We start from the raw sequence: 20,642 nt of genomic DNA, 5'->3' as shown, positions 1-20,642 counted from the left end.
ACTCAAAAGGAGTTGAGGGCTCAAAGGCGCACTCAAAATGAGGTAAATTGGCGGAGTCAGGGCAATAAGTCCAAAGTCTAACAGATGCTGGTAGACAAACTCGAGTGGTTGAGGTATGTCAATCGTGGCAAAGACATTTGAGCAATTGATGTTACAGTGAGACCTGGTTGGACCACATAATTAAGGCTTCCCATCGTTAGAGTCATCCTTTGATTCATCTCTCATTATTGTTCTAGAATCCTTGGCAGAATATTCAATCATTCACCTCTTTGTAGCTTGTTCAATTCTTTCGACAATCCTCACAACATCATGTCAATCTTCCCATGTTGTTGTGGTTATTTGTGGATTGGTAGAAACTTTCCAACAGCTAGGCAATCTTGGTAGCGCACAGAAACATGAAGCACCTCCATTGCTGATGTGTGGAATCACGCATTGTCTCAACTGGAAGAGAAACTGATGAATCTGAAAACCCTTTTGTCTCCTCTTTGATTCCTCACTGGCAGTGCAACAAACAAACACCTATAGTGGGAATTCTGCTCTGTTAAAGTTTCAATGTCTGCTCTTATTTTTCTCAGAGCAACATTCGATACTGCTGGACCGGAATGATGTTCACAAGAGATGTCTGGAAAGAAAGCCAATGCACCAGGAACAGAAAGCTAGCAACTATTATGTGCCCTTGGAATATGTGAAGGCTTTGAACGACTATCAGTGCAGTTGAACGAGAACAAGGGTTGTCGTCATTAATTGTGACTGAAGGCATTGCTGTCATTGTTCGTGACGAAAAAGAAGAGGTGCAACTTCAATGGAACGTGGACAAGTAGTGTTCCCAGCAAGAGCCTGTACAAACGTTCCCTTTCCATTCTTGAAGCTCAACACTTATTCAAACAGATTTATGAGTCGAGTAGAACTCAGCAGGTGGGGGAACTTATATTTCAACCCTTCGAGTAAATGCAAAAATGGATGCAAAATGTCATATGTTTTATGCATGCTTGTTATTTGTTTCAAGTTTTCCTTTAGCTTATGACGAGGAACAGACCAGATCAGATTCTCTTAAGAAAGTTCTCACTGAGGACTCCAAACCTACAGGAACTTGAACCGATTTAGGGGAGAAATTTGATGCCATAAATCAGAACAAAATAAGCATTTCTCATGATGGAAAGAAGATGAAATTGCCTTTTATTAATTTATAATATTGAAAGTACAACAAGTCAAACTTTCCAAAGCCTTGGACCGTCATATGCTGAGATCTCGTTAATTCCATCTCTGATCAACCCGAAAAATTGATGGAATTCATTTCTGGTCATTGGCTCACCATTTGCTATTTGTTGGGCTAGGCCTCGTAATCCTAAAGCATAATTCTTGGCATCATCTGCTTGTATATGATAGCGCATAGCTTCAGAAGCCCAACATTCTGCTTCTTTTTCTGCCTTTTCTTTTTCTGATGATAAGGTTTGCTCAATAGAAAGCAAATGGTCCACATGCTCATCTAAATTGGCAATGATTGTATCATGATTTTGACACTGTTCTTGAAGTGATTCATTTTTCTCTTCCAATTGTAACACCATTTTCTCAGCTTTTGATGCTCTTCTAACCCATCTCTTCATGTTGACATCTTGCTTCCTCTTATCTTCTGACAAAAGTACATATTTTTCTTGTAATTGCTGGAACTCAAGTTGTTGATGTTGTAGCTGAGCTGACAAGTCATCCTTTTCTTGTTTTATGATAGCCAAAGCTTTTTCTCGAGTGACTAGATTAGATTCTAACTTTCTTTTTTTAGCCCATAACTCTTCCACTTCAGCATTCAAACTTAGGTTATAGGATTCTTGTTGGGCGCGAACTTCTTCGTGTGTGTCTTCAGCAGACTGAATCAAAGACCTGGATGGCCCTTCAAAAGGAGGAACTTTGTACCCTTTCCCTCTCTTCTTTTGCCATATTGGATATCCTTCAGTTGTTTTTCCTTCTACTCTCTTGGCAGAAGTAACCCTACCAGGATGTTTCCATGCCTTCTTCACTGACTCCAATAATTTCTTCGAGGTCTTGAAATCTTCATAAAATGTTGCCAATTTAGTAGTCCTTGGAATAAACTGCTCAAATCCAAACTGTCGTAAAACCAGGTTAGGACAGTAACTAATACAGCAGCGGGATCCTATCAACGGGACCCATGGGTACTCACCACAATACGCCAGATAAGATTTGAAATAAGCATATCGACTTCTCCAATGAAATTGAGATTTACTTAGACTTAGGAACATTGATTCCCATGTGGTTTTTCCTACTTCATGCAAGTGTTTTTCAGCAAAATTCTCCAGCTGAGAATAAAGATGCCACGGGGTACCAACCAAACCTGAAATCTTCCCCTCAATCATATGACTCACAGTCCAGACAAACAATAACTGCAAGCAACATCTTAAACGACCCCTTCCAGCTTTTCTGCAATAATTCAAGGATGAGAAAGTTTCTGCCAATATTGTTGTAGCAGGGTTAAGTTTAAGGGTCACCACATTTTTGAATACATTAACAGCCTCAAAGTCAATCATTCCTTCGGCAGATGGGAAAAGAACCAAACCATATATCCCTAAGGCCAAAATTCTCAATCGGATTTCATTGCTTTCATCATGTAATCTCCTTTTGAATATGGCTTCTAGTTCATTCCAAAACCAACCCTGGCTATTTCCTCGTTTAGTTGCATGTGATTTTGCTAGTTGACAGTCTGTCTGGGTAATCCAAGCAAAGTTAGAAAGTGCATGCTCTATAGGTGTGTAAAAGTACACCTTTTCTGACTTGGGACAATTTAGCAAGGATTCATACTCCTCGATGGTAGGAGTCATATCCACAGTATCAAAAGTGAAGCACCGGTATTCTGGATCCCAAAACCCTATCATGGCCTGAAAACAAGCATGTTGGACCCTAATTTTCAGTAAATGTGATAGATCCCCATATTGTTTCTGGAAAGTGATTTGATCATGAGAGGATAACTTTTCCCAGCAGTCTAGCAGTTGTCCTGTACCAAGTGGTCTGTCATCTAATTTAACATGCTCTGGCAACTGAGACTCAAATTCTGATGGCAAACAATCCCCTTCATCATGTTGGCTCAATTCTGATCTGGTCAAAAATTCCTCAATAGTAATGGGTTTTTCCATCTCACACTTCCTGTAAGGATCGGTGGAGATTTAATGAGCACATGAAATGTATATGAACATGTATGTTCATGCATTGACATTTGTTCGTGTCCTAATGGGTATATCCTACTTGATAGGATCTAGCTCATAAGGTTTGGCTCAGTTTAGTCTATCCTTAAAGATATTCTCCGGTTCTTAGATTGCCCGAATTACTCATGAAGTAATCGGCCTCTTAACCTTATACAACATGAGTAGGGGAGAAAGACTCCACAGTACTAGTTGCATAGGGTGAGTTACAATCCAAGCAAAAGTCCAAATGAGCATCAGTGGACATAAGTCACACTTGCCACTTGAATCTCTCTTTTCTAACCTTAAATGGGACGAGCTCGGGTCCAGAGCTTTTATGGGTTCACCGTGAAGTGTGTGAATACACCAATAAATAACATGTACGTATGTGACGATATGAAAAATTGAAAAGAATCACAGTAGATATTGCATAAAATAAATAATGCAAATAAAACAAATACCCAAAAATAAATAGCAATAAGAAAGAGTAAATGAAAAGCAAACACAAGCAGTTGGCTCAACCCTAAGTCCCCAGTGGAGTCGCCATTCTGTCGATACACGACGTCGGGCGACGGCTCCCGCTTTTTTGTTTGTTTAACAAAACGGGTTTTTTTTTCTCGATTGGGGGAAACAAAGATTTTATTGGAGTCGCCATCTAGTAATTTGAGGGAACTAGAAATCCCAAATTAGACACTGGTCCCAGAGATTCGGGTACGGGGTTAGTTATGATTAAGGGAAGGTAGACACCACCCTTAAAACATCCTTTCAAAAGAAAGGTTACCCTTACTTGTGTGTTTTTTTTTTATTCAAATGCGATTATATTTTGGGCTTATTTGTAAATTTTTGTAAATGATTAACGTCGGTCCCTAAAAATAGGAGACACGTTAAAAATGACATCAGTCCCTAAAAATTGGAGACTCGTCTGAGTTACCAAAAGAAATAATGGATATAATCCATTATATTTTGGGTTTATTGGTAATTTGTTTTTTTTAAATGGTTAACGTCGGTCCCTAAAAATAGGAGACACGTTAAAAATGACATCAGTCCCTAAAAATTAGGAGACTCGTCTAAAATATTGACGTTTGTCCCTAAAAAGGAGAATTACGTCTGGGTTACCAAAAGAAATAATGGACATAATCCATATTTGGTATTTACATTTTTGACATCGGTCCTTTTGAAAAAAGAGACGTGTCGACTTTGGTTTTTGTATTTTTTACAACATGCAAGAAAATTTACAAGCATTTATATATATAAAAAATATCAAAAATACCAGTAGAAACCCCAAAAAATTACCTGAGTGCCACTGTATAGGTAAAATACTGAAATACCCTCGAATTTCTCTGAAAATCACGAAAATGCCACTGGTGGCGCATGTGGCACACGCGCGGCTACTGTTGGAGGCGGCGAAATTTTCCGGCGGGATTTCTGGCCAACCGATGGTCGATCCTGGTAGATCTGATGTCGAGGGTTCTGATGGTGGTGGTCTTGACGGCCGTTGATAGCTGACGAGGGAGAATCGTCGGTTTGAAGCTTCGGTGGCAGCTGACGATCGCGGCCCTTTTCCGGCTAGATGAGGCGGAGAAAACGATGACAACCACCAGGGTTTTTCTTTACAGCAGGGTAGAAACCTTTCTGTGGTGGTGCGGAGGCTGGAGACGGCCGGAACGTGGAGATCGGATGAGAGAGAGAGCGTCGCCGGCGAGAGGAGAGAGATGCTCTGGGTTATGCTACGGTGAGAACGCAAGCATGGTACACCTGTGCAGCTGAGGCCTGTGATCCGTTGGATCTCTGATGGAAAGATCGTGCGGCTGTGATTGGCCCGAGCTGCAGGTTGATCGGACGGTCCGGATGAACAGAGGCAGGATCGGGTGTGACGCGGTACACCGAAATCTCGGTACACCGGGTGACGTGGCGCAACGGGATTAAAGCTTAGATTATTTCAAGGGCTGAGATGTGTTTGGGTTTTAATCTGGTGTGGTAAGCCCTATTGTATCCTCTTAAATCAACGGTTCAGATCTAAACACTATTAAATCTAACGGTTAGGATATATTTGGTATTTTCCATATTGTTTTTTTTTAAAATCAATATCCTACTCTCGTGAAGAAATAGTAAAAAAACTTAAATAGTAATCCGATACTCTTTTCTTTTCTTTTTTTCTTCTTCTTCTCTTCTCCCGTGGCGCACTGTCACTGGCTATTTATAGCCAATGAAAGGGACAGCAAGCATCTGCTTTAAATAAACAAATGTCCATCCAACTGCTCGCACAATAAATGTAACTGCCCCGCCTAATATGACAATTCTGTATTATTAATTTTGTTTTATTATATATAATATATATATTTATATAGGTAAAATTAAAACTTAAATCAGTATTAGAAAAAGCCTGATTCAACTGCTAAAAATCAATTTTAATTACCGAAAATTATGTTGAAACATAAAAAACTTTCAATGGATATAAACCCGGTGGACCGAGTTTTGACCAAAAAAATAACAGGTTTGACCCAAAACGGCATGAAACTCATTTTTTATCCTGGTCGACATGATTTGACCCGTATTGACCCGGTGAACTCGGTTTTGGTCAAAAATGACGGTTTTGACCCGAAACGGCCCGAAACTCATTTTTTACCCTGGTCGACATGGTTTGACCCGTATTGACCTGGTGAACTCGGTTTTGGTAAAAAATGACGGTTTTGACCCGAAACGGCCCGAAACTCATTTTTTACCCTGGTCGACATGGTTTGACCCGTATTGACCCGGTAGACTCGGTTTTGATGGAAAGATGCGGTTGACTCGAGAATAATATATTTTTTGAATTTTTAAACTTTTTCTTAATTTTTTTGGATTTTTATAAATAATAATAGAAATAAAATAACATTCAAGAAAATCTTGGTGAATCCAAAATTGGGTTACAACACCAAGTAAGCTAGCATTGTCAAAACAGAAACAGAAAACAAAACAAATGATAAATCGGCAGAACATATATTTATGACTTCAATACATACAAGTAAGTCAGGCTACGAAAACTTCCCAAGTACCCAGGAATATTTCCTGACAAGCGATTGGATGTAAGTGAGCTGCATGCATAAAATGTTATCTAGTTATGGTGAATTCTGCCTTGTGTATGAACTGGTAAGCAAAGATGAGGTGAATGAACTTACAGGTTTGTCAAATGTTTCATTGAAGCCCATTCCTCAGGAATATTGCCAGAAATGTAGTTGCGAGATAGGTCACTGTAACAGATAATATAGCATCAATACTTGAGAATTTAACTTGTTCAACTTATAAATTAGTCGATAAAAGTTACTTTGAGATTCTAAAATTAATACACATAGAAATACAAATAAATTATTTCCTGAAAAGGTTCTTACAGAATTTCAAGATATGTAAGGTTGGCTATTTCAGGCGGGAGCTTGCTTGGAAGACTGAGCGTTTTTAGATATAAACACATCAGTATATAAAGAAATGTTTAGATGATTGAAAAAAAAAACTCAAAACTACTTTGTGCTAATTTACTTATATTTGATCCAATGTATCCAATTTATTTAAAAATGGGCTATCCATACTACAACTTATTCAACACCAAAACATTTTAACATCAAGTATTCAAATAAACATAGAAGACAAAAAAAAAATTTAAAAAGAAGAAGAAGAAAAATCTTACAGTGACGTAATATGACAATAACCATCATTATTGAGGTTGAGGGTGCAATTGCACATGACGGTGCTATTGGCTTCTGAATCTTGTTTCGACAGATTCATATAGTGCAGAGTTCCTGGTTGGTTGCAAGCATCGCCCACCTCCAAGGGTTGCCCATATATGGAAAGTCATTACTCTTCCACAAATTACTCATCCAACAGCATTAGCTCCTCCATAAAATTCTCATCCACCAGAATCAATTCCTTACGTTTAATTTAAATGTTTGAATCATGTACAGCTCATAAAATCACATCTTGTAGGCAGTTATAGAATAGCAGAACTTCAGGCTTAATAAGCTCTTCAATCCTGTATTTATACATGTAAATGTAAATGACAAAGTGTGTGGTGTCATTACGTTAATCTGCTTCCTATCTTTCTCTTTATGGTATCAGAGCCCTCTTTTCTCCAACGAGTTTCCCTTTAATTTTTTTTCTTCTTCGCTTCTGCAATGGCCTCCTCAGCCCCTTCCCCTGTTGCTATTAACGCTACTCAGCAGATCACTACCCGACTCACACCAACCAATTATCCCTCTTGGCATGCACAGTTTGAGTCTCTCCTTCTCGGCTACAATCTCTATGGTTATATCGATGGTACACTCACATGCCCCTCGTCCCTAACCCTTGATGCAGCACCTACTGCTCCCTATACTCATTGGTTTTGACAGGACAAATTAATTTTGAATGCTATCCTTACTTCGGTGTCTGATTCTGTGATACCCTTCATAGCTGCTTCCAAAACATCCTCTCAAGCCTGGAACAAACTGACCAAGCTTTATGCTAGTCGTTCTAGAACACGAGTCATGCAACTCAAAGAGGATCTCACTCTTATTCAGCGTGGAACACGCACTGTCATAGACTTTCTTTATTCTGTCAAGTCTATTGCAGATGAGCTTGCTCTCATTGATGCCCCTCTCTCTGCTGATGACGTCACTCTCTATGTTCTCAATGGCTTAGGTCCTGAATACAGAGAAATGGTAGCTCCCATTCGTACACGTGAATCTTCTTTATCATTTGAAGAACTTCATGATCTTCTCATTGGTCATGAGTCTTATCTCAAACGCCTGGACATTAATCCTCCTTCCCTGGTTGTCACAGCACACAATACTGAGCGCAAAGATCATCATTTTTCAAAAAAACAACCATGGTCTTCTTTGCATGTAGCCACCCAGAAATATGATTCCAAATCTCAACCCCGTTATTTCAGGCAACAAAAATATACCCCCAAATGCCAATACTGTGATCAACTTGGCCATGTTGCCAAATACTGTCCTCAGTTACATACCAGAAAGGCTACAGCACACTGCACCACTGCTTCTCCCAGTCTAGAACAGCGCTGGCTCATTGACTCTGCTGCATCCCATAACATCACCTCTCAAGTATCCAATCTGCACTTACACTCTGAATGCGATGGCACAGATGAAGTGCTTATTGGAGATGGTTCAGGTTTGAAAATAACCCACTCAGGTTCTCTTACTCTTCCTTTTCCTAAACGCAATTTCCAAGTTCAAAACACTCTTTATGTTCCCACCATCAATCAAAATTTGATTTCAGTACATCATTTTACCAAACACAACAATGTGTTTCTTGAATTTCATCATTCTTATTTCTTTGTTAAGGATCGGCGGACGAGAGAGATTCTTCTTCAAGGCCCGTGTGAGAATGGTGTTTATCCTCTACCTTATCCCCGTGCCTCCACTCCCATTGCAATGGTCCATGAACGCACGTCCATAAATGGCTGGCATCAACGCCTCGGTCATCCTTCCTCTAAAGTTGTAGCCAGAATGATCACCTCCTTCTCTCTTCCAGTTTCCAGCAATTCCTCTATATCTTATTTTTGTGATTCCTGTTCTATCAATAAATCTCATCGCTTGCCTTTTCATAAACATGGCCTCACTAGCTCTGCTCCTTTTGATTTAATATATATCGATGTTTGGGGACCATTACCACAAACCAGCATTCAAGGTCATAAATATTACGTGATCTTCATTGATCACTTCACAAAATATGTCTGGTTTTTTCCACTCCGTAACAAATCTGATGTTAAAGTCATCTTTCCTCAATTTCATAAAATGATTCAAAATCGGTTTAATGCTAATATCAAAAGTCTCTACTCTGATAGTGGTGGAGAATTTGTCGCCCTTCAACCATTTCTTACTCTTCACGGCATCAGCCATTACACCACAGCCCCCCACACTCCTCAACAAAATGGCGTTTCAGAGCGTCGCCATAGACACATAGTAGAAACAGGCAACACACTTCTTAGTCACGCAAATCTTCCTTCTCATTTTTGGTCTTATGCCTTTGGCGCAGCAACCTATCTAATCAATCGGTTGCCCTCCCCTATTCTTCATCACAGCTCCCCTTTTCAAACCTTGTTCACAGAAGCTCCAAATTATCTCAAACTCAGATCATTTGGTTGCTTATGTTTTCCCTGGTTAAAACCTTACCACACAAATAAGCTTCAGCCAAAATCTGTTCCCTGTGTGTTTCTTGGTTATTCCACTACACAAAGTGCCTATCTTTGCTTACACTTACCTACTCAACGCTTATATGTCTCCCGCCATGTTACGTTTGATGAAAATATCTATCCTCTAAAGAACATCAACAAACAGTCCTCTTCTGAGTCCTCCATACCTGTCGCTCCTACTCTTTCTGCACCACTGCTACAAATTGTCACACCAGCCAACCCAGCTCCCTCTGCACCAGTCTCCACTGCCCCTCAAGAAGAGCTCTCTCTCCCTACATCCAATTCAGACACTACAACAACAATCTCCACGGTTCAGGTAAATATTCCAGCTCCTGTTGTCTCTCAAAGACACCATTACATGACCACTCGGTCTATGAATAACATCTTTGTTCCCAAACAACTTCACAAAACCATCACACATCCATTACCTGAATCACCTGAACCAACATGTGTCAGTCAAGCACTTCAAAATCCACTCTGGCGTCGTGCCATATCCGAAGAAATCATTGCATTACTTAATCATGCAACTTGCGAACTTGTCCCTCCTGCAGACAACCAAAATCTTATAGGGTGCAAATTCGTTTTTCGAACGAAAAGAAACTCTGATGGAACCATTAGCAGATACAAAGCTCGTCTAGTTGCTAAAGGCTTCCACCAAAAACCAGGTCTTGATTATTCCCAGACATTCAGTCCAATTGTCAAACCAGCTACAATTCGTTTAATCCTCTCTATTGCTGTCATGAATGGTTGGTCCCTTCGGCAACTTGACATCAATAATGCCTTTCTTCATGGCAATCTTAAAGAAACAGTGTTCATGCATCAACCTCCAGGGTTCAAAGATATATCCAAGCCTGACTATGTTTGCAAACTGAAGAAAAGTATTTATGGACTAAAACAGGCACCCCGCCAGTGGTACAAAGCTCTCTGGGATGCTCTTTTGCAGTTTGGTTTTGTTCACTCAGCTACGGACAATTCCTTATTCATCTATGCCTCTAACAATGTTCTATGCTATTGTCTTGTGTATGTTGATGACATTATTATCACAAGAAGCGTCTCCATATTTGTAGCTGATACCATCAACAAACTCAGTCACACCTTCTCTGTCAAAGACATGGGACATCTCCATTTCTTTCTTGGCATTGAAGCTATTCCTACAGCCAAGGGTCTTTTCCTTTCCCAACATAAATACATACGAGATTTACTCTCTAAAACTTCCATGGATATGGCCAAAGACATTCACACTCCAATGTCAACCAGCACACCACTGATTCTAACAGATGGTTCAGCCCCTGCAGACAGCACAGAATATAGAAGAGTTATTGGAGCACAACAATATCTTGGCCTGACTAGACCTGACATTGCCTTTGTAGTAAATCGGCTTTCCCAGTTCATGCACAAACCAACAGCGTGTCATTGGACTGCAGCCAAATGCATTCTCAGGTATCTCAAGCAAACAATGTTCCATGGGATTCTTATTCAACAAAGCAGCCCCTTCAACCTACACACCTTTGTTGATGCGGACTGGGCTGCCAACACTGATACAAGGGTCTCCACCACTGCCTTTATCACCTTTCTAGGCTCCAATCCCATCTCTTGGTCTGCACGCAAACAAAGAGCTATATCGCGTTCCTCTACAGAAGCTGAATTTCGTGCATTAGCTGCTGCCACTTCTGAAACAGTGTGGCTTCACTCCTTAATCACAGAACTTGGCTTACATCTACAACATCCTCCCCAAGTTTTTTGTGATAACATTGGTGCAACTCATTTCAGCTTAAATCCAGTACAACACACTCGCATGAAACATATCGAAATCGACCTTCTTTTTGTTCGTGATCTTGTCCAGAAAGGTCGAGTTACTGTCAATCATGTTCACACTTTAGACCAGCTTGCAGACTTACTCACGAAGCCTCTTCCCCGCCACCGTTTTCAAACCTTACGATCCAAGATTGGTGTTACTGATGGTACCTCCATCTTGCGAGGGCATATAAGGAAAGTTATTACTCTTCCACAAATTACTCATCCAACAGCATCAGCTCCTCCATAAAATTCTCATCCACCAGAATCAATTCCTTACATTTAATTTAAATGTTTGAATCATGTACAGCTCATAAAATCACATCTTGTAGGCAGTTATAGAATAGCAGAACTTCAGGCTTAATAAGCTCTTCAATCCTGTATTTATACATGTAAATGTAAATGACAAAGTGTGTGGTGTCATTACGTTAATCTGCTTCCTATCTTTCTCTTTAGCCCACCCAGCGTCAGTGTCTCGACAATTTGTTTTAACGCCGTCACTAGTTCAAGGATCATGCATCCACGGAAAAGTTTATCAAAATATCCATATCCATAATATAACATCGGTTAATAGTAACTCTTATCACCAAAAAAAAAATAAAACTAATAGTTTTCGAGTGGTATTCTAACACAATAAAATGGTCGGAATCTCGAGTACAAATAATCCAGTAAAAATAGAAATAAATAATGAAAATATATAAATAAATAATGAAAATATATAAATAAAGTAAACGGATTGTGTATTAACTCCAGAATTTAATTATAAATAATTCAAAGTTCTCTTTTTCAATTTGTTGCATGTATTTTAGGAGAATTGGAAATCAAAAAACACTTTTTTTTTAACTCATTTATATGTTTTAAATTTTTTTTACTCAATATATATTTTTAATCCCACTTATTATTTTAAATTAATTTTATTTGTTTACTCTTAATATCAAATACATATTGTTTGTTTTTCTTAATTAATAAAACATGTAAGATAAAAAATAAAAAAAGGGAGGCCAAACATATTCTTAATTTGTTTTTAATGAATAATGCTTTGACATAGTGTTAGAACATAAAATAAGTTTCAAATCTTAATCAACAACTATCACATAAAAAATATTAGAAAAACAACACTATTGACATACGGTTTTAAGTTTTTGGATTGCAAGATGTAATTCTTATAATATTTTTAAGTGTTTTTCATTTAATATTGGATCCAAAATGGTAAATTAAAGCCGGGTATTTATAATTTTATAGAGGTATGGCCATATTGTGTGTATTTAAATGATATACGAGAGACAATAACTTGCTTTCCTTCTTGTTAATGTATCGACCATGTGATAACACTTATAGAATCGAAGAAAATTACAATAATCATGAAATAAAAAATATGTATTGTTTGTTTTTCTTAATAAAAAAAAAACATGTAAGATATTTTTTATATTGAGTCAAGGTGCATCTTGGGAATTGATTTTTATAGTTTTTCATAATTTATTTTTTATAGGGTTTTTCCGGTCTAATAATCCAAATTTGACAGGTTAACATAGGCTGATTTAAGTTGTTTTATTTTTATTGAATTTTATTTTTAATTTTATCTTTCAACATTTGATTGATTAAGTTAGTAATGTGTAGGTTTTTCTTTACATTCAATTTTTTTTTCTGACTCGTAGTGTAACGAAAGACAATAATCCAGTAATAAATTATTGAGTCAAGACGCATCTTGCGAACTAAATTGGATTGGATCTCATTCAATTTAGCTTAACAATTACCTCCAAATACTAATTAAATTATTTTCCTTACCTGTTAAAAAGTTTAGAAGATGCGTAAAAATAAACAATCACCTCAAAAGACAAAAAGAAAGTATAATCTTTTTTCAAATAAATAAATAATTTGAGCTTCTCTAACAGTAAAAAGCCTATATATTGTATAGTTAGAAAGGGTCACAAAAATTAGATATTACTAAGCTCAACGAGGGTCAAAATATTGTTAACCTAGTTATCCAAATTCAAACAAAGATGATACTAAGAAGTGAAGGGAAAACTTTTATCTGGCCCAAAAGCTTAGTTTTCACCTCTTTTTTTATGTTATTCTCGTTCCATCATTTAGTAGAAAGTCTAAAATATAATAATTAAATATATGTCTTAATTACTCTTTAATTTTAACTTCTAAGAAGTTCCTTTTACTACTACTCTCAAAATAATAATAAGAAGGAAAAAAATTACAAAAAAGAGGAAGTAACAAACAAAACCTATATTTTAAGGATTGTATTTTATCTTTAATATTTGTAATTATTTTAATTTACTATATATATATTTTAAATATTATATTTTGAAGAATCTAAATTATCAAACTAAGATTAATATCTATAATTACAGTACTTTTTAGTTCCTAACACATATCTTTATAAGTAAAGTCATTATTGCATCATAAAAAAATAAAACAAATATTAAAAATAAAATTGTTGATGATATTTGGTACTAAAAATTTTTAGGATTATGATCAATTGAGTTATTTGTTCGAAAAATTCACAATATTTACAAACTCAATGTTGAGTTTGCAAGGATAAAAACTTTTCGTTGACTTTTTTTTTTGTTTTTTTTAAAAATTAAGTCATGAATATTAAGGAATAATTTAATATATTATTTTTTTAATAATAAAATCAAGTTCATTTGAAAATTAATTACTTTTAAGATTAAAAAAAAATAAAAAAACACAATATAATAGGCTATTTAATTTTCTACAATAAATAGAATAACAAAAATGGAAGTGGAATAAAACCACCCTTTTCTTGTTGTTTTTGTTTTAATTGTTTTATAATATTCAAATTCAATATCGATGAAATTAGAATAATAGATCCGTTTTTTTTATTTTTATATTTCTTTGGACTCTAAAAAAATCTTTCGAATTCAATCTTTTTGTTCCAAATTATCTAGTTATATATACTATTTCCTTCCTCCATCCCACTTAAAAGTTTATTCAAAGTCACATATTAAAATATCCTTCTTTGATTCCAGAACACAAGATAATTTATATCCATATAATATATAAGATTTAATAGGTGAGATAAAAAGATATTTAGCCTTTAAAGGTTACAAGTGAGAAGCACATCTGTTGATGTTTATGAACAAAAAAGAAGAAAAAACGAAAACTACTTTATGAGAAGGTACAATGGTCCTGACACTTGGTTTTGATCAGATACTTATAAGACCCACAGTTGGAAAGTTTCAAAGACTTACTGTATACTTATAAGACCTCACTGATCTGATCTCAATATATATATTACTGTGAAAACAAAGTAATACAGTGCTAGTTGTTCTTACCTTCTCCTGGATGTAGCTGATCAGAAGCAAGCAAAGTAATAGAGCTCGAGACACTGATCAATATCACCATAACTTGGCAAAGCTGAAACATCATTAACATCTTGTGCTGCAAAATTGGCTGCAAAAGCTCGAATAAGTTTTTGTATTTGTCGACATGAGACAGGCAGGGAAAAACTCTCAGATATTTTGAAACATGCTAAGAACATACTGGAAACGAGAGAGATTCCACCCAGAAAAGAGAGAAAGAAAAAGGATTTATCCTTGTATACATTGTTTGAGTTATTAATAAAAGAGACCCACATTGCTTGAAGTTCATTCCATACTGCTGTAAAGTGCACTAAGGACTTCATCATCAATTGTTCACTAATTCGAGTAGAATTTTCTGCTCTTCTTTTTTCTTTTTCTTTTTGCAAATACTGATTGATGTAGACATAGACCAATCTCTTTTCCACCAGGTGCTAAAGAACGACAAGATATTTGAAGTTTATGATAGACTCAATTATATAGCTAGTTGGTGCATGATTGACAGTTTAACACTTGCAGCAGGTTTATTTGTATGTTTGAAGAATGGTTTTAGAAAAAAATTGGATATTCCTCTTGAGCATTCAGTGCTATAGTGCCCAAATTGATTGCAACTATAACATTGGATATTCCTCTTGTCACGGTTATTGTAACCGCCTCCTTTTCCTCTAGGAGTAAATGCTTGTTGTCCTCGACCTCCTCTGGTGGTGTTTCTACCACCTCTTCCTCTAAAACTTGTATTCCAAGAACCTCTTTCTTGGAATCTCTGGAATCCTCCTCTGGATTGTTGACTTCCTGCTTGAGTGGTATATCCACTTGTTGAAGTCTCCCCTTGCTCATATCTGTCCTTGAGAGACAGCTTTGCTTGTAAGGCATGCTCGATGGCCTTATCTCCATTTCTCTTTACAATCTTCTGCTCATGAGCTTGCAAAGAACTCATAAGCTCATCAACTGTCAACTTGTCCACTTCCTTGGACTCTTCAATGGCGACAACAACAAAATCAAATTTTGGATCTAGGGATCTCAAAATTTTCTCAGTAATTCGAGAATCTATGATGGCTTCTCCATTTCTCCTTATCTGATTGACTATCACCATAATCCTTGTGTGATAATCAGAAATAGATTCTGAGGACTTCATTTGTAATAACTCAAATTCACCTCGCAAAGATTGAAGACGAATCTTCTTGATTCTGTCAGCACCTTTGTATTTTTGTTGGAGAGCCTCCCATATATCATGTGATGTTTCAGCGGAAGCAATGATCTCGAATGTATCTTCATCAAGACCTTGGTAGATGATGGTCTTTGCTTTGTTGTCCTTCTTTCTGTTGACTTTCAGGGCTTGCTTCTGTGCCTCTTGTAAAGCATCTTCTTCTTCTTTGGACTCTGGTTCATCATAACCATGTTGTACAATATCCAAACACTCTTGTGAACCAAGAAATGCTTTTAATCTGATGCACCAACTATCATAGTTGTCTTTGGTCAGCTTCGGGATGAGTGTTTGTGTACCTTTTGTAGTCATTTTGCTCTTTTAATGACTATATCTCCTTCTGGGAGTTGAATTTGGCAAAACGGACACTGTAGCTCGATCCGGAATGGACCAAATAGTCGGGAACCGGTCTGACTGTGTAGAAATCAGGTCAGAAAATGGGTGAACCGGTCAAAAAACCAATTCTGGGCGACGGGCGGTTCGCTGGGTTGAACCGGGAATATTCTGTGGAATATTCTATCGGCTCGGCGCGGCTTGGATGCAGCGCGGCGTATGGCGCGACTTGGAAAGGGAATATTCTTCGGCGCGGCTGGAGGCTCGGCTCGGCGCGGCTTAATGGCTTGAATATGGCGCGCGTGGAAGGCACTCGTCTTCAACCTCTGGGCGCGTCGGCTGCGCGTGGTCAAACAGTGCAGAATCTTCAGGTGGCGCGTGTGGGCTACCTCCGTCTCCGATCAAGCTGATTTTTACGGAAGTGAGTTCGTATGGATGATCTCTACACGGTGGAATGATCAAAACTTGTTTTTGACAACTTTGAAAATTCGGCTATCTCCCAAAACACTTTTGTTTTCTGACGAACGGGGCTCTGATACCAATTGTTGGTGGGAGAAACCACTGGTGGTGGCTTTGAAACACTCGGAGGGGATAAAACACACTGTTTTATTACAAGAACAAATAGCTTACAAACACAAAAAGCTTACAATACACGCCCTCTCTCTTTCTCTCTAGTGTTTCTCTCTATTATCTCCCACACAGAATAACATAAGCTTAGCTTGCTATTTATACACGAATTCAAAACAAGATATTTCAACCTTCAAGTGTAAAGGCGGCTGGCGGCATGCAGCTGGTGGCTGGCGGCTGGTCGGTGGGTGGTTGGTGGCTGGGCGGTGACAGCTGGTGGCTGCCTTCCTTGACCTTCTGGATGGATTGAGTTTAATACAACATCTACAATGCTCAAATCAGTACACCATTAGAACAGTTGCAAATATTCTTCTCATATCGTAGGGGCGTGTAAGTGTTAAGATTTTTGGATCCCTTTGCTCTACAACTAGATTTTTTACTCTACTATACAGCTTCAAATCGATTAGTCATTGGTTAATACTTTTCCAAGTGGCCTGTCACAATCAGTGTTCAACTCGAGTCGATGGAGGCTGTTCTATCAACCTTTGGTTTCCGATTAGTGATATAGATGGTGAAAACGTGAGGTGCTCAAGTTCTGCTTGAGGCCATGTTTTGGTTACAGATAAATCCTTACTTGTCCAACAAAACTGAGAATGAATCCATCCTTAATAGATCTGTGTGCAGAATAGAATGTATAATTCAGGCAAAAAAATCTACATTGAAATTAGTACTCGTGCTCAAATAAATACAGAGACACTGATATTATAGTAGATCACTGATTTCGGAATGCTGATAAATTTGAAACAGATTTGCTTTGATTTTAAAGAACTTCGATACTTCTCATTTAAGGAGGGAAAAGAATATCATACTTTTGGGGCACTCATGTATGCCTGAGCATGGAAGCAGTCCTCTTCTGTAAGACATGGAAATTATAGTAAGAATTTCAAATGGTTCTGCAAACTGCAATATAAGAATCAGATATCTAAAGCATGCCTCAAGAATTAGCATTATTGAGAAAATCGGTGCATGGCTGCTCCCTCTTCATGAGTGTTTGTGCTTATATCTTGGGGTAAATGAATAATAAAGCATGTCACATTCTTATGTTCTTCATTCATTCATTCATCATTAATCAACAACGTATATAATTGATGATTTCTATTGATTTTAAAAGCTACAAGGACATGGCCTGGTATATCTGATCCCCGGATACCAAGTTTGTGTTGAGAAAGAAAATCTGGATAGGATTTAAAAATATAAATATAAATTACAGATTTAACTCCAAAGATATTCAGTTAAAATCCTGCTGCTTAGCATCTGATATATAATGTATTTTTCTCCCCTGAAAACTATATATGAACATGGTTTATATGATTAGCAGCATATTCTGTTAACGCAGGTTCCACCATTGCAAAGATGTTTTTAGTCTACGGGAGTGAGTTTTTATAAGGGATATTTACCTGCCTGTAAGCATTTAAGAAATCCCTTTAAAATATCCCAAAAGGGAATTTTGTAATTTTATCCTGCAAGAGCTCCATTCCCAAATTAAGGTTATCCATGGGGACCTCATTTCATCCTAGATTTCTGCGAAGCATATATGAGTTTTATATGTACAAACATATAGACACCTCTTTTACGTTGACAACCACCAGATTGGATCTCCAACAACATGAAATACTAAAAATGTCGCTCTCCAGAGTGTATAAGAGGAGCCTTACAAGTTATTCTTGATGAATGAACTCCTGTACGTGTTTGTAGATTCAAATCATTAAGTTTCGCAGCAACCCAGCCCAGTGCCAGCGGATGCAAGCATCATTGTTCAATTCATATCAAGACATTTCATTACACCTTAATTTCTAACGCCTTAATTTCAATTAGTCCATTTCTTATTCCCATTATCTTATATATTAATTTCCTTGCTTTACAATAATACACAATACCATATTAGATTTCTTTACATCAAAGTTTACCGTAAACTTGACTCATAACCCTTACATTGACATTATTACACAATTACAACATTTACTAGCATCATTTCTCTTTTAGTTAAAGTATTATTTATTTTACTTGACCCATTCCCAATCTTATAATTAACTTAGTAAAATCATTAATTTTATTTAATATGCTAATATTTTTCACATTGCATATACAACTTTTCAAATATCACAACTAACCACTTTGATTTCCATAACCACCTTTAAATTTCTAAACTTTCTTGACATTCAGTCAACATAATGTTATAATGAGTATTCATGCACTCAATGATTTTTATCAATGTCAATTTTGATACTTGTTATTTTTTTTTTTGTTTTTACAATAATTAGAAATTAAATTACACAAAATTGTTACCATTTAATATGCGAACAACATCCGATACTATATGGAAGGTATGAAAAATCTAAGGGAACGAAAATATAACTTTTAAGGTCTAAATTGGACATCATCATTGTTCACTAACATCCAAGCTATGTAAAATCTCAAAAATCAAATAAAGAAAAATTATAACACAACATAAACAAGGGATAATTGCATTAACAGTACACCAATTTTACTCCTTTTTATCAATCAAATGCATGAATTTTATTTTGTTTTTGTTTAAATACACCAACTCAATTAAGAATTCTAATCAAGCACTTTGGCACTTTGGCATTTATTCTAATCAAATGCTGTACTCGGACATGTGGCTGGGCTGGACCAGCAACTCAAACCCGGCTGGCTGAGAGACCATGAATTTGTTTCAGGAACAGTGCCAAGGTAATTAAATTACCTTCACGCAGTGTATATGCTCATTTGTAGATTTAAGAGAATATGAAGAAGAACGCACCTGGTTTCTAGAAAAACTGAAGATGATGACAATTCTGATCTTGCGTTCTTTTTATTATTCTGGACTTTCTCTCTGGGTTTCTTCCTTTGCTTCTGTTTCTTTTGTTTTATTCCCTTGCCTCTGGTTCCGAAGGTCAAGGGACAACAACGATGGAGGCTGGTTGCTGTTGGGTTTTTCTTGCTTCTGTTCGTTTGTTCCTCTGTTACCGTCTCCCTATGCTGCCCAGTTCTCCTTCATGTCTCCCTCTGTTTCTTTTTATTCTCCCTGTCCTCTTCTTCTCCCTCTCTGTCTCGTCTTTCTCCTTGGCGCTGGAACCTGCTGCTTGCAGCTGCAAACGAAGATGACAGTGTGGAAGGGCTTTTCCAACACTGCTTCCTCACCTCGGTTTTTTTTTTGTACTCTCTCCTTCCTTTCTTCACTCTGCCTCCCCATTTTTCTTTCTGCCTCTCTGTTTCTCCTCCTTATCCTCTTCCCCCCTCTGTCTCGTCTTGGTTCGTCTTTTTCTCCTGCTTTTATAGGCCAGAGACGACCTTGTGCTGGTAACGGCCAGCTTGATTTCAATGCCTTTAATGATAAAACGTCTCCAATATTTCTATTGCTTGAAACGGTTGACGAGGGAGAAGGTAATGAACAGTTGTCCATGAAACAGGTCTGTTTCAAATGGCTGTTTTGAGATGTGAAATGACCATTTTCAGTTTGGTCACTTACGTTCTGACATTTTGTAATCAAGTCCTTAGATAAATTGTAATTGGATCCCTTTCTTTTAGCTCCTATTCCGGTTTGGTCCTTGGTTTTGGATTGTTTCAATCAAGTCCTAATTGGCCATCAAACTTCAATAATTATGCAATTAAACCCCTGATTTGACCAAATCAACTCTTTAATATTATAATTGGACCCCAGAACTTTAATTTCTTCCAATAAAAACTTAAATTGACTTAAAAATCAATTTTTCTTGCAATGAAACTCTTCATAAATTCAATTAAACCTTAGATAAAATTTAATTGAGTCCATAAATATCTGATTTTGGTCTTTTTTTCCTCAAATTGAATTTTCTTTGTCAATAGGACTCTCACTAGTTAAAAATATATTGTCAAATTTTAATTTTTATATTTTTGAACCTCCTCAACCAATTCCTAGTCATTTTATGAGCGTTTCAACATCATTTTCTCACTGTTATTTTTTTAGATTCCTTCCTAATATTTTTTTTATATGTATTTTTTTTGTTGTGAGAACCCAGTACCAACAA

At 37.0% G+C, this 20,642-nt stretch overlaps 1 pseudogene; it reads right to left on the bottom strand.

Annotated features, from left to right (window-relative positions):
- Positions 1-6,621, bottom strand: part of LOC18103161 (probable LRR receptor-like serine/threonine-protein kinase At1g29720) — a 49,074-nt pseudogene extending 42,453 nt beyond the window's left edge.
- Positions 6,622-20,642: the final 14,021 nt, after the last annotated feature.

The sequence above is a fragment of the Populus trichocarpa genome, chromosome 11, assembly GCF_000002775.5.
Source record: "Populus trichocarpa isolate Nisqually-1 chromosome 11, P.trichocarpa_v4.1, whole genome shotgun sequence".
In the NCBI taxonomy this organism is placed as follows: Eukaryota; Viridiplantae; Streptophyta; class Magnoliopsida; order Malpighiales; family Salicaceae; genus Populus; species Populus trichocarpa.
Note: the sequence above shows the minus strand (reverse complement) of the source record. Positions and strands in the feature narration are given on the sequence as shown.